At 37.1% G+C, this 14375-nt stretch overlaps 1 long non-coding RNA gene and 1 other non-coding gene across 2 annotated transcripts in view; both read right to left on the reverse strand.

Moving 5' to 3' along the window:
• LOC142429327 (uncharacterized) overlaps positions 1–14375 on the reverse strand; it is a 35307-nt gene that overhangs the window by 12489 nt on the left and 8443 nt on the right. Inside the window, exon 3 of the long non-coding RNA XR_012780418.1 lies at positions 242–333. This is a non-coding gene — a long non-coding RNA (uncharacterized LOC142429327). The remainder of the gene's footprint in view (positions 1–241; positions 334–14375) is intronic.
• Positions 11199–11332, reverse strand: LOC142430075 (small nucleolar RNA SNORA42/SNORA80 family). Its single transcript, XR_012780551.1, has one exon. It is a non-coding gene; the product is annotated as a small nucleolar RNA SNORA42/SNORA80 family (small nucleolar RNA).

Below are 14375 nucleotides of genomic sequence, written 5' to 3' on the forward strand. Positions count from 1 at the left end.
GTCCCATAGTACAATACACAAAGAGTACCACAGTATGCTATGAAAATGCTGGGTTGGAGGTAGGGGTGAAGTAAGTAAGGCAGAATGTGCACTTTTTTTTTAGCCTACATATCTGTTATTACCCATGAGAATAAGTTATTAATGGAAAATCACATCATTAGTAAAACTACAGTTTACAAAACACACACACACCACGAATACACATACTTATGAGGTTTCTCTCTATACAAAAGCCTCCTACCTTGGGGATGTGCTTCCTCATTCAATACCCTGCAGATACTGTGGATTGGTGCCATTGAACATGTCTTCAGGTACTCACAGGTATGCGTGTCCCTGGAAAACATCAGCATACACAATAAGTGGAACATTGGCATCCTAGCACACAATAGAGGAAGTGCAGTGTTGGCACAGCCTAGATAGGGTTTTAGGAAAATAGAATAAACTCAAACCTAGTATTTCTACAGATGAATAAAGTGAATCAATGACACATAAACTCACTTATTTAAAGAGTGCAGCATCTAACAAGAAACATCCCATTGCATATTGATTGTTTTTCTTTTTTGGAAATGAGAGATGTCTCAGGATCTTTAATGTTAATAGTTCGCTATTATGAAATAAAGAGTGAACCCAAAGAAGTAGAAAATGTAAGGACTGATTTAATGTGTTGACCAAAACATGAAAGGCTGTATTGCTTATATTTCTGCCTCATGAGCACACTGCCAAAGGATAGCTGATATTGGATCTTTTCTCTACAATTTATAAAATTAATTCTAGCCCAGGAATGGTTATCTGGATTTTCTTGATTTTTGTCATGTAATAACCACATAATCATTCTTAATCATCTGATTTGTTTGTTGGTGATCACATTTCACCCACCCCACACTTATTAAGATGTCTAGGTTCCAAAGACTAGGCTGTATCTGAAAATTGATGTAATGTAAAAATGAAGGTTGACCACATGAAATCACAAAATAAAAGTTGACTACATCATTACCTGATTACCAAATTGGAGCAATACATAACTGCCAAGCTACTAGCCAAGTGGACACATATTCTTAACCACTAAAGTCTGTGTTATTCTTGCCAACCTCAGCATTCATTAATGAAAGACATAAGTCAATAATGTTCAAAACGGTGGGATAGATATTTTACAATTGTTGTAAAATGAGATATTCAATAAATGGGGAGCCAGTGTATTGTTAAGATGATTTAAAAATATGATTTCTAAATTGCTTTTCTCCCCCTTGTCATGGGTCAGAATAAACTGAATGGAAATTCTAAAAGTATATTTTCCAGACAGGAAATGTATAAATATTGGATTCACTGTATTTACAATGCTGGATGATGTACTTTATGGCCACCTTGGTTCTTGCTACCTAACTCCACTGAGTTGGGTGTCTTTGTTATGCTCTGGCAGATTATCTTCACTTCTAAGAAATCATTTCCTTTTTTTTTTTAAGGAGCTCGGATGGAGCTGTCTGGTAAGTATTGGCCTGCTAACCAAAAGGTCGGCAGTTCAAACCTATGAGCCACTATTTTAGAGAAAGGTGAGGCCACATACTCCAGTAAAGATCTACAACCTCAAACACGCTCCATGCAGTCAGTATGAGTTGGAATTGACTTAATAATAGTGATTTTTGGTTTATTTGCTAATGTCCCAAATATTGTAAGGGAAATATTCATCCTAAAAGGGTATTCACTGTTCCTCTGAAGGCCAGTCTTAAATGAACAATACCTGAGTTTCATCGAATTATAACTTGACTTGGTCTTAAATATGTTTATGATTAAATCTGATTTTATTAATGATTTTAAGAATAAAATAATGAATTCTATTCAAATACAAAAGTTATGCACAGCTTATAGACTCTTCAAATGAAAGAAAAACACTAATTTTTAAGAGTCACGCGTGCTCTTCAGAAATCTTGTTCATATGTCAATGTTTATCTTTTGTTCCCTCTCATATCCCTTTAAACAGGTGTAATCTGTTAATCAACCCCTCACTTTTTAATTATAGATTGGATTTCTTTAACACTTATAAAACTATTCACATTATTTGCCTAATATAATTGAATTTGATAGTTTATGATTTTAAGGAATTAATTCATTTCTTGTAAGTTGTTGCATTTATAAATAGCATTGCTTATATTATTTCCTTGTCATATTTTAATGACTGTAGAATCTTTACTAGTAACCTCGGTTTCATAATTGGCATTGTTAATTTGTACATTCTGTTTTTTTTATTTTTATCGATCTTCTAGAGTTTCAAAAACTGCTTACAGGATCAGATTTTTGTTCCATTATTTTCAATTTTATTTTTTTTCAGTTTCATTAATTTTTCCCCTTATTTTTATTAATCCCTTTCCATTTCTTTGGCTTTCTTTTCCTTATTTCTAAGAAATTTCTTGAGGTAGAAACAAAGTTTTTGATATCAGATAGATTTTTTCTTTTCTAATATAAAGAAAAATATTTCAACATTTAATACAATTCACTTACTCCTAATCACTATTTATCTGTCTCTCTCAAATTTTTATGATGTATTTTTATTTTTGCGTAGTGCAAAATACTTCATATTATCCCTTGATGCTTCAACTGTTACCATGGTAAATTTGTTGTTTGCCTTTCGAGCATTTGTAGAGCTTCTGCTGTTTATTTTTATTATGGTCAGAAAATATATTTTGCATTATTTCAATTCTTGCAAAAATTGACCCGGTTTGTTTCATGACCTATGACATAGACTTCCTTGCTTGACAGTCACACTGTCCTTTAAAAGAACATTTTACTCTTGGTACCTCTAGTGTCCTATAAATGTCCATTAAGACCAATTGATTGATAGTGTTTTCTAGTTCTTCTATGATTTTGCTGACTTTCCATTTGCTTTATTACTGAGAGTGAGGAATTGAAGTGGGCAGCTAAAGTTGTGGCTTATTCTGTTGCTTTCATGTCTGTCAGTTTTGAGTATTTTCTTTTCAAATATAGACATTTGAAGCTCTGTTTATTTATCCATTTCATTTAGTTTTGCTATATCTTCCCATTTTATTTGCTTTGAAGTCTGATCTGTCTAATATTAGTAGAGCCAATAGTGTTTGCCTAGGTTTTTCCTTTCCTTCATCTTTTAAATATATCATCTCCATCAATCATTATATATTGGAAATTTTAGGAGCCAAAAATAAAATAAAATTTGGAATGCAAGAATTCTATTGAAATTCTAAAAATTGTGAAGAATTTTGTAAAAGTTTCATAAGTAAAAGAGCACCAAATGAAGCTAACACAAGAACACAAAAGTTCACGTTCATAATCTTCCCAATATTGTCACCCAAAATAAAACAGCACCAAAATCATATCCATTATAAAGAGCAGATTCTAGACATGATTTAGATATAAAGAATATGAAATATAAGAAAAGATTAAAATACCAAATGCAAAATGTAAGGACTTTGTTGTTGTTGTGTTTTGTTGTATATTGTTGTTTGGTTTTGCTTTGTCTTGTTTTTGTGCATGTTATTATCTCTGCAGGTCTGTCTAAATAATATAGGCTGGATGAACAATCTGGAGGAGAAAACAACGGGACCAACATTTCTGGGAAGACATGGGAGGGGGGAAAGTGGGGGGAAAGGTAATTGTGTTAACAAACCCAGGGACAAGGGCACAAGTGATTCAAATCGGTGATAAGGCGGGTGTAGGAGGCCTGGTAGGGCATGATCAAAAGCAATGCAACCAAGAGGAATTACGGAAACCCAAATGAAGGCTGATCATGATAGTGGGACAAAAGGAAAGTCAAAGGAAATAGAGGAAAAAGCTAGGAGGTATAGGGAATTTATAGAGGTCTAAATAAAGGCATGTGCTTATGTACATATGTTTATATACGAGGATGGGGAAATAGATCTATGTGCATATATTTATAGGTTTAGTATTAAGGTAGCAGATGGACATTGGGCCTCCACTCAAATACTCCCTCAATGCAAGAATATTCTCTTCTATTAAATTGGCATTCTATGATGCTCACCTTCCCGACACAACCTCTGAAGACAAAGTGGGTAAATAGGTAAATGTGGTGAAGAATGCTGATGGTGGCCTGCTATCAAAAGATATAGCGTCTGGGGTCTTAAAGGATTGAAGGTAAACAAGTGACTATCTAGCTCAGAAGCAACAAAGCCCACATGGAAGAAGCACACCACCTTGTGTGATCACAAGTTGTCAAAGGGATCAGTTATCATGCATCATCAGAACAAAAAATCATATTGTAGTAAATGAGGGGCGAAGTGCAGAGTGGAGACCCAAAGCCCATTTGTATGTACTGGACATCCCCTTACAGAAGAGTCTTGGGGAGGAGATGAGCCAGTCAGGGTGCAACGTAGCAACAATGAAACATACCACTTTCCTCTAGTTCCTAAATGCTTCCTCCTCCCCCACTATCATGATCCCAATTCTACCTTACAAATCTGGCTAGACCAGAGGATGTACACTGGTACAGATAGGAACTGGAAACACAGGGAATCCAGGGCGGAGGATCCCCTCAGGACCAGTGGTGTGAGTGGCAATACTGGGAGGATGGAGGGAAGGTGGGCTGGAAAGGGGAACTGATTACAAGGATCTACTCCCTGGGGGACTGACCTACTCCCTGGGGGGATGGACAACAGAAGAGTGGGTAAAGGGAGACATCGTACAGGGCAAGATATGACAAAATAATAATTTATAAATTATCAAGTGTTCATGAGGGAGTGGGAAGTGGGGAGGGAGTGGAAAAGAATGAGGAGCTGATGCCAAGGGCTTAAGTGGAGGGCAAATGTTTTGAGAATGATGAGGGCAACAAATGTACAAATGTGCCTTACACAATTGATGTATGTATGGATTGTGATAAGAGTTGTATGAGCCTCTAATAAAATGATTAAAAAAAGAAAATAATATTATAAAAACAAAAGAAATAGGAATAAGCTTTAAAATATATATAATCTCCCCTGGATACTTAATTACTCATTGTGTTTCAGAAAGTAGACTTTCTGAAGCCTTCTTCAGCTGTTGACGTAGAAATTCATATTAAGACATGTGAATTGAAGGTTAGTTCTGACAGGTAGGAGAATTAGGGATGAAGGGTGTTGTCTCCACCAAATGCTTACACTAAATGAAATTAGCTAGCCATGCCACAATACAAAGGTTGGAAAGAAATCCATCACACTCAAGAGACCTATGGGGACAATACAAAACTGGGCATGTTCAGACCAAGGTCACCTAGGCGCAGGTAAAGATCAACTGGAGCATACACACTAGGCACCGGCAACATTACATCACACATGCATCTGAACTCAGCTACTAAGAACAGCCAATACCCTCAATCATGAACAACAACACCCCCCACCCCCAAACTGGGGACTGGAGGGGGTAAATAGTAGAGACTGAGGGCAGGACTCTCTTTCAGATTGCAGGGATCTCTACCGTGTTCGGGCATGAACATGCCTCTGAAGTAGCCGTTTCGGTCACGAACTCTCCCATGGACTAAGCCATGCGTCCTTGTGCACATTGCAGGGAGAGCGCATACCATCGGATACTATTACCCGAAACTTCCCTTTCCCTCGTAAAAGTTATTTGGATGTTCAAAAATACTGCTCCCGTGTGAATGCTTTCAGCATTGAGAAGCAACAACCAGGGACAAACATTCCAGAAAACTAACATTTTACTTTGAAAGGCAAGCTCCTGAAAGATCGCTTAATTAAAACTTATTAGAGAAAGTAGCTCTGAGACAGATGTGCTTGCTTTTCTTCCATCATTAATGATGTGTCACTTTGAAAACATTTCCTCCTCTTCACAATGAAACAGACCTGTCTCTAACAAAAGTATCTACCTGGTTTGGTCGACTATCTACCTTGGACATGGACAGTGAGCTAGGTCCTTCCTATCTGTGAAGAATGGTGTGTACTCTACTGATGTCTGAAGCCACCAGTCTAAGGAGCTGTGGCAACATACTGGGTTGAGCCCTGTTGGCACAGTGGGTTAGGCCGTGGGTGCTAACCACTTAGCAGCAGCTTGAAAAGACCAGCCTCCTCATGGGAGAAACACGCGCTGTACTGCTCTGAAGTTTTACAGTTCAGAAGCCCAAAGGGGGTGCTTCACCCCTGCCCTTTATGGTGGCTATAGGCTCAAATCAGCTCAATGGCAATACACTTTGTTTTTTTAATCCGAAGTTTTGCATACTATTATTAACTGTTCATAGAAGAATGTTGGCTTCTGCCTGATGATTTGAACCACCTCCTCCTTCAACTATCATTCCAAGTGAGCATCACCTTCACAAGATATCATCCTGGGCAAGGAGCATCTTGACCGAGAAGCACATCTTCTTACCTTTGTGGTATAAATATAGGCATGATTTGATAGAGCTGCACTCTGACGTTGGCTGGTCTGCTCGTAAGTTAAAGTATTGGCCACTCATGAACATCATATTGAAATTTGAAAGCCTGTAACTTCATCTAAACCATTTTGCTTTATTTGAACCCATATTTCATATAAATATTTAATCATTTAAATGGGAGTGACAAGAAATTATGGAGGGGAAAAACACATTTGTGGGGAGTTAAATGGGATACTGTTATTTATTTGTTGAGCTAAGAATATGTTTTTCTTTAAAAATCAAAATAAATATAGTTTTTTAAAGAGAGAGAGAGATTCAGGTTTTAAAAAAAATCAAAACACCTCCAGATTCCTTACCCCTCAGATCTAAACATTAGTCTTAGTGGTTATACAAAGAAAAAAGTCAAACTAAAGTGGACTTTGATTCATTAGTCAGATTCACAAGTTCATTTCAAATGAACAATAAAAATCATGTTAAATTCACCTTTTAAATGTATATTTTAGTTTATTTTAAAAAATTATGTTGTTATAAGAGTATTGAAAACAAAGTATTTAACTTAGAAATCATTTCTTGAATAGGAAATAAAGCTACACATATAATTTCTAATATATCTTAGGGAAGAGATTTTTTTTCATTAAGAATGAAGAATTTCATTTGTTATGCAATGCCTCAAATTAGTGGTTGCAATCGGGTGTTCCCACAAACAAATGATCTCAACTACATCTACAGAAGATAAAGTACCATCGTTTTCCTTAGGCTACACAGCAATAAATAAGAGCTACTTGTCTTCTGAACCATAATTATTTTGCAACTAAAAGTTATGTACAAAGTCTCAGATGGTGAAATGGCAGACTAAAGAACAAATCACCCCATTATGTTTACAAGAAAGAATATCACAGGCCTGATATGTGAACTTCTTGTTCCCTTTACTGTGATCTTCAGCAATATTGCCATTAAATACTTTGCTAAACTACTCCACTGAAAACACATGTTCTTATATTGCTACCATTTCTTAGTTTGATGGAGCTATACACCCTGGCTATCTGCTGAAATAGAGCTCATCCATATCACTGCAGCTATATGGCCAAGATGTCAAGGGATTAGAGTGTCCTAACCATACCTCTATCTAAGGGAAGGTGTTTATCTTGAGCCTTACTGAGTTAGGATACAGAACAAGAAAATGAGGAGTTTAACAAAATCATTATGCTCTCTAAGGGTATGATTAGTAAGCATTCATGTAGATTACGTAATCAAAATAAGGCCATCAAGGATAGTAAGAGAGGGCATGCTGCAGCCAAGGACGCAAAGCCATTCTCTGTAGAGGCTTCAGACAAAAGACAGGCTGTTTAACCAGGTGGATTACTAGGGCACACAGCCTGCTTGCTCCGCCCTGTTGAAGTCCATGGCCGTATGCATATGAATGGGAGGATTGTCAAAGGGATGAAGGGTATATACAACTTGAATGTTTTGAAAGCAGTATGCTTCTATCTGATAAAACCCTGGCGATGTAGGGACTTAGGGCTCCCATCACCTGGGGCGCAGTTCAAAATCACCAGCTGCTCTGAGGAAGTCAGTTTGGGCTTTCTACTCCTTAAACAAGTACAGTCTCAGAAACCCACAGGGAGTCGCTGAGTCCGCAGTCCTGATGTCAGTGAATTGAGAGCTGCATGTTCGTCTGAAGGCACCAATGTTCCTCCAGCCTCACTGCAAACACACCCCGTCATGGAGTCGATGCTGACTCATAGTGAGCCGTATGACAGGGTAGAAGTGGCCCGGTGAATTCCCAAGGCTGTAAATTTTTACAGGAGTAGAAAGCCCCTCTTTCTCCTGCTGAGCAGCTGGTGGTTTGCTGCCATATGCTGACCTTGTAGATGGCAGCCAAACACGTATCCATTATGCCATCAGGCCTCCCGCCTGTGTTGTAGAATAGAATGAAATGTATGTTAGAATTTAATGTTGGGTATAAGAGAACACAGACAGCATGCAAATTCATGTGTAGTGGAGTGAAATTTCAGCTCCAAAGAGAAAGACTGGGCTTTCTATCACGCCAACAATAGCTTCCCTCTACAGCAGGGTGGAACTCCTCCTATGGTTTCCAAGACTGCAACTCTTCATAGGAATAGAAAGCCTCATATTTCTCCTGTGGACCAGCTGGAGGTTTTGAACTGCTAACCTTTTGGTTAGCGGCGCAATGCAAAACTACTCTAATATCAGAGTGGATGACAAACAAACAAAAACACCTCAATGAAATTGAATTGATGCGGATTAATAGAGATTATAGGACAAGGTAGAACTGCCCCTGTGAGTTTCTGAAACTAACCGTTGACAGGTATAACATCCATGTTCCTCACATGGGACAGCTGCTGGTTTTGAAGTGCAGACCTTGTGGATAACAGCTCAATGTGTAACCACTAGTCATCAGAGAGGTACAAATGATTCATTGCTGAAAACTAGCTGAAAGACTGGCAGTTACACTGCCAGGGCAAATGCACAAACTTAGTGACCCCTTTGAAAAATATTCAATGATTGAATACCCTAAACAGCACTTCTACTGTGCAAAGATAGACTTGTCATGAATCACGATTGGCTCAAAGGCAAGAAACAACTTATTCATATAAGGGGCATATTAGCGCTAATTACAGGTTGCTTAGGGTTGAAGCATTTGACTGCTAACTCCTTTTGAGAAATATTGGGCATTTTGCTGCTATGAGAAGGTATAGCCTTGGGTACCCCAAGAGCCAAGTCTACTCCCCTTACAGGGTTCCTATCAGTCAGCATCAATGAAATGGCAGTGGATTTGCAAATCTTTGCTTACTGACCTGCCAAATTTTTAGTAAATATTCATCATGGCTTCTTTAGATTAGGAGTTGGCCTAGTATTGTGTCTTCTCCAGAAGGCAGGTAGCGAGTGGGGGGCAGGGGAGTATATTTAATTAAATCTGAAAATGGCCTGCAGACTATTGATCATTAAAGTCACTGGGATAAACCATTATTTATAAGCATAAGTATTAATGTTAGGTCAGAAAAACCATGACAATTCAAGGACACACGTTTTGTATACGTGATTGACTGCATCCGGAAGAGTGAGTGGAACACCTGCAAGAACAAACTCAGAGGAAAATCATCCACAGTTCCCGGATTTTCCTCCTACCATTATTAGAAACAGAAAGTGGTCTGGCCCATACTTCACTTCCACCACCCTTTTTGCTCTTATTTTATATTTTTGATCGGATTAATTTTATAGTTAAATAAATATTGGACAGAAATATAAACTTGCATATGTCAAAAGTGACAAATAATCTATTGCAAGATAATTCCACTGCCACTTGCAAAGAGATTGATTTCAATAATTACTGTTATAAATAAAAGAGAATTTAAAAACAGCACATAATACATTTTGAAATGGTTACATACACTGAAATAAGTATAAGAATTTTGTTAATGTTGATAAAGCAGTAGTGACAGAAGAATATTTAAATTGAATGTCACAATCATTGGAATTCTCTGGGAAAGAAATGATGGAATTTTCATTGCCAATTCTAAACAGCATTTTGGGAAATTACAAGTGTTATATCTGAAAGTATAACAACTTTTACTTATAGATAAAAATCATTCAAGACTGAAAAATATTGCTAGCCAACTTAAAAACGATTTGGTTAATTATAATATGGTCAGTTAACATAAATCAGTATGTTGTTGTTAGGTGCTATCAAGTCATTTCCAATCCATATTGAGCTTGTTCACAACAGAATGAAACTCTGCCTGCTCCTGCACCATCCTCACGAGTGTTCCTATACTTGTGCCGATTGTTGCAACCACTGTGTGACTCCATCTCATCCAGGGTTCTCCTATTTCTTCTCTAAGCATGATGCCCTTCTCCAGGGACTGGAGTCTCCTGATAGTATGTCCACCCAAAGTATGGGAGGTAAAGTCTTGCCATCTTGCCTCTGAGGAGCACTCTGAACATGTTTCTTCCACGACAAACTTGTTTGTCCTTTTAGAAGTTCTTGGTACTTTTAATAATCTCCTCCAGCACCACACTTCAAATGCATTAGTTCTCATTCTGGCTTCCTTATTAAATATCCAATTTTCACTTGCATATGTGGGTGTTAAAATATGTGGGATGGGTTATGTGTAGATTCAATAAATGTAGCAAGAACAATGAAAAGTTGTTGTTTTTCTATCTCAATTCATCCTATGTAAAATAAACTGAAAATATCAATCACATTCTAACTGGCTAGAAATCTGTAGGGGTGTTTATCACTAAGAGCCAGGGTTATCATATTCAGTTTGTGGTTAGACCAAAGTATTTCCTTATAATTATCAAATAAACAGAATTATTGTATCTGGTTATGTACTATGTCTGATATGCTCCTTCCCACAGTTAGTGAACTAATTTTCTTTTATTTAACCTTATATTCTGCAAGTTTATCAAGCTCATATCGCACTGAAGTTTAAGAATTACTGTTTTATGGAATCGAAGGATACAATTTCAATATTGTCTATAATTTTCACGAACATAGTTGGACCAATAGGACTCAGTATAAAAGTGATAATGGAAGACAAATTTAAGGTGGAAGGAATAAAAACTAACAAAATTCACAAATTATACATTAACTAGATTATAAATAAGACACTTATAATAAAGGGAGTAGTAATACTTATTCGGTTAATTTTTCAAAAATATTTATTAATAAACATCAAATGGCAATACTCTTGAAATTGGGGTTTGGCACTAAAGAAAAAAAGGAAGATACATTTTATGAAGATTAAATGGTTAGCCATAGTGACTATTCTAAGTATAGATGCCAGTCAATGCAGACTCCAGACAGCTACATATTCTTTTCTTTTTTTTCCCCCACTGTGCAACCCGCTTTAGTGCCTGAAGCCCATGGGGTAAAGCCAGGCAATGGTTCAGGGTTACAGTTTGCTTTGGCATGGGACACTATGAAAGGCCCATAGGATTGGACCTGCCGTAAATCCAAACCCATGCACTGCATATTCTTAAATATTCTCTATATCACTAAGGAAATTTATTTTCTAACATTTCTTCTGTTGAACAAAGACCTCTATAGTACTTGCTGTAATTATCTATTTCATGTGGATGTCTTCTTAAATTAATTGAAAGACAGAATATCAATCATTTTTTTTCTCTAGGGCACAGATTAAAGTTAATATATATTCTTTATAATGTTTCTTCTCACCACAAAGTATAGATAGATTTTAATAAGTTAAATATTTATCTGATAGTATGGTATTTTGCCCCAGATGCAGTCAAAAATAACTCTAGATTTCTGTAATGGACAATAATTAAATATATATATTCAAATTCTAGTTATATATTTCAAATATAAAGGTTCAAATTCTACTCCAGATTTCCATTTGAGACAAAAATCAGATGCATCTAAATATGAGAAAACATGAGGATACATAAAAAGGATAGAAATATAGACATTTAAAGGTTGCAGTATTTTTCACAGTGTATCAATCCCTAATATTAGAAGTTTTCTCTTTTTATTGAATTCTCATTGCATTAATGAAACCAAGGAATATTAATAAAACTAAGGCATAAATTAATAGTGTTAATAATATGCTAGAGAACCTAAGAAAATAAACTGAGTAAAGTTAGTAAACTCTAGGTTTAGCAATTATCCTTAATGTGTATTGATATAATATTTGCAAGTAAGTGAAAGGAAGAAAAATGTTTTTATTCCCATATTACAGATAAGAAAACTGAAAAAAAACTGAACATTTATTTTGCAAGTTATTTACACTGGCTTAGTGTAAGAAAAATATTTCACTACAAGCCCTTCCTCCATCCCTATACTAGTGTGGCCTAGGGGGGCACAGGAAGGCAGGAGAGACTCAGCCACCACCACCCCCACCCCATCCTGCATTGCTGGTAGCCAGCATCCCTTTGTGGTAGCCAGCATCCAGGATGGTGCTCAATGAATAGATGATCTTCTGCCCCAACTTTCCTTCACTTCCTTTTATTAGATGCTAATCCTAATAACTTTAATGGCATATAATTTATATATGCAATTTATTAGTTCAATAATTTTAAAGGAAATTTTTGACAACAATCGATTTTAAGACATTTTCTTCTTTCTTATGCTTATTACAGTGCATTCCCCATTTCAACCCAACCTCTCCTGCCATGCCCGTAAGTATTTAGTAATCCACTTACTGTATCTATAGATTTTCTTATCCTGGATTTCATATACGGATAACCATACAAAAGAAACAAAAAAGAGCAACAAAACATAAAAATGACAAAATAGAAAAATTGCAAGAGAAAAGAAAGCAGAAAGTATTGAAAATTTTAAAATGGGTCAAAAGGAAGAGAAATGCTTAGTGTTTCACTTTAGCCAAACTACACTGTCCATAATCAACTTTTCAATTCTCTCTGACTGATAGCTAGATTATTCACATCCTTGGACTTGATCAGAGGGACTTTACCAGAGACTTAATCTATAAGGGGACATTGATATTGGGTCCCACTACCATCCACAGACTTGTGAAAGCAGATGCTCACAATTTAAGCTCAGGTATCTTTCCCTACTTTGGGTTTTGGTTTTATTATTTACAATCCCTGGGTCACACTGCCTGGTGTGCCTCTTCCATGTGGTCTTAGTTGACTACTGACTTAAATGGCTACTAATTTGAAACCTAGCCAGCAGTCCCCAGACACTATTCTTCATCTTCTATTTTTAAATCATTTTATTAGGGGTTCATACAACTTGTGACCTCCTCTCTGCCCAGCTCAGCAAGGAAAGTTTGGGTGAAATCCCTTCTGGGTTGCCTCGAGGCAGAAGTCCGGAAATTGCCTGGGTTTGGAGTGCAGAGGGCGATTGTTTTTCTTGTGCCAGTGAGTCTAATTTGACTCTTCACGACCAAACCAACCAAGGGGTGGTCTGTGGTAAATTGCTCTTGTATATAAATCGCCTTCTTATATACATATGTGTGCCCACGAGTTTGTTTCTCTAGTCTCCCCAGACTAACACACAACTCTTATCACAATCCATACATCCATTCATTGTCAAGTGCATTTGTACATTTGTTGCCATCATCATTCTCAAAACATTTTCTTTCTACTTGAGCCCTTGATATCAGTTCCCCAACTCTCCTCTCTTCCCTATTCTCCCTCATCCTTGATAATTTAGAAATTATTATTTTTTTCATGTCTTACACTGTCTGATGTATCCTTTTACCCATTTTCCTTTTGTCCATGCCCCAGGGAAGGAGTTATATGTAGATCATTGTGATCGGTTCCCTCTTTCTTCCCCAAATTCCCCCTACCCTCCTGGTATCACTACTCTCATTATTGATCCTGAGGGGTTTATCTGCCCTTGATTCCCTGTGTTTCCAGCTCTTATCTGAACCAGTGTACATCCTCTGGTCTAGCTGCCTTTGTAAGGTAGAATTGGGATCATGATGGGGGCAGGGAGGAAGCATTTAGGAACTAGAGGAAAGTTGTATGTTTCATCAGTGCTACACTGCAACCTGACTGGCTCGTCTCCTCCTCATAACCCTTCTGTAAGGGGATGTCTAGTTGCCTACAGATGGGTTTTGGGTCTCCACTCCGCACTCTGCCTCATTCACAAGGATATGATTTTATTGTTCTTTGATGCTTGATACCTGATCCTATCAACACCTCATGATCACACAGGCTGGTATGCTTCTTCCATGTGGGCTTCGTTGCTCCTCAGCTAGATGGCTGCTTGTTTATTGTCAAGCCTTTAAGATTCCAGATGCTATATCTTTTGATAGCTAGGAACCATTCGCATTCTTTACCACATTTGCTTCTGCATCCATTTTGTCTTCAGTGATTGTATTGGGAAGGTGAGCAGCATGTTATGCCAGTTTAATAGAACAAAGTGTTCTTGCATTGAGGGAGTACTTGATTAGCGGCCCATCTGCTGATACCTTAATACTAAACCTATAAATATATGCACATAGATCTATTTCCCAATCCTCATATATAAATATATTTACATATGTACATGCCTGTGTTTCGACTTCTATAAATGCCCTTT

This window comes from Tenrec ecaudatus, chromosome 16 (genome assembly GCF_050624435.1).
Source record: "Tenrec ecaudatus isolate mTenEca1 chromosome 16, mTenEca1.hap1, whole genome shotgun sequence".
Lineage (NCBI taxonomy): Eukaryota > Metazoa > Chordata > Mammalia > Afrosoricida > Tenrecidae > Tenrec > Tenrec ecaudatus.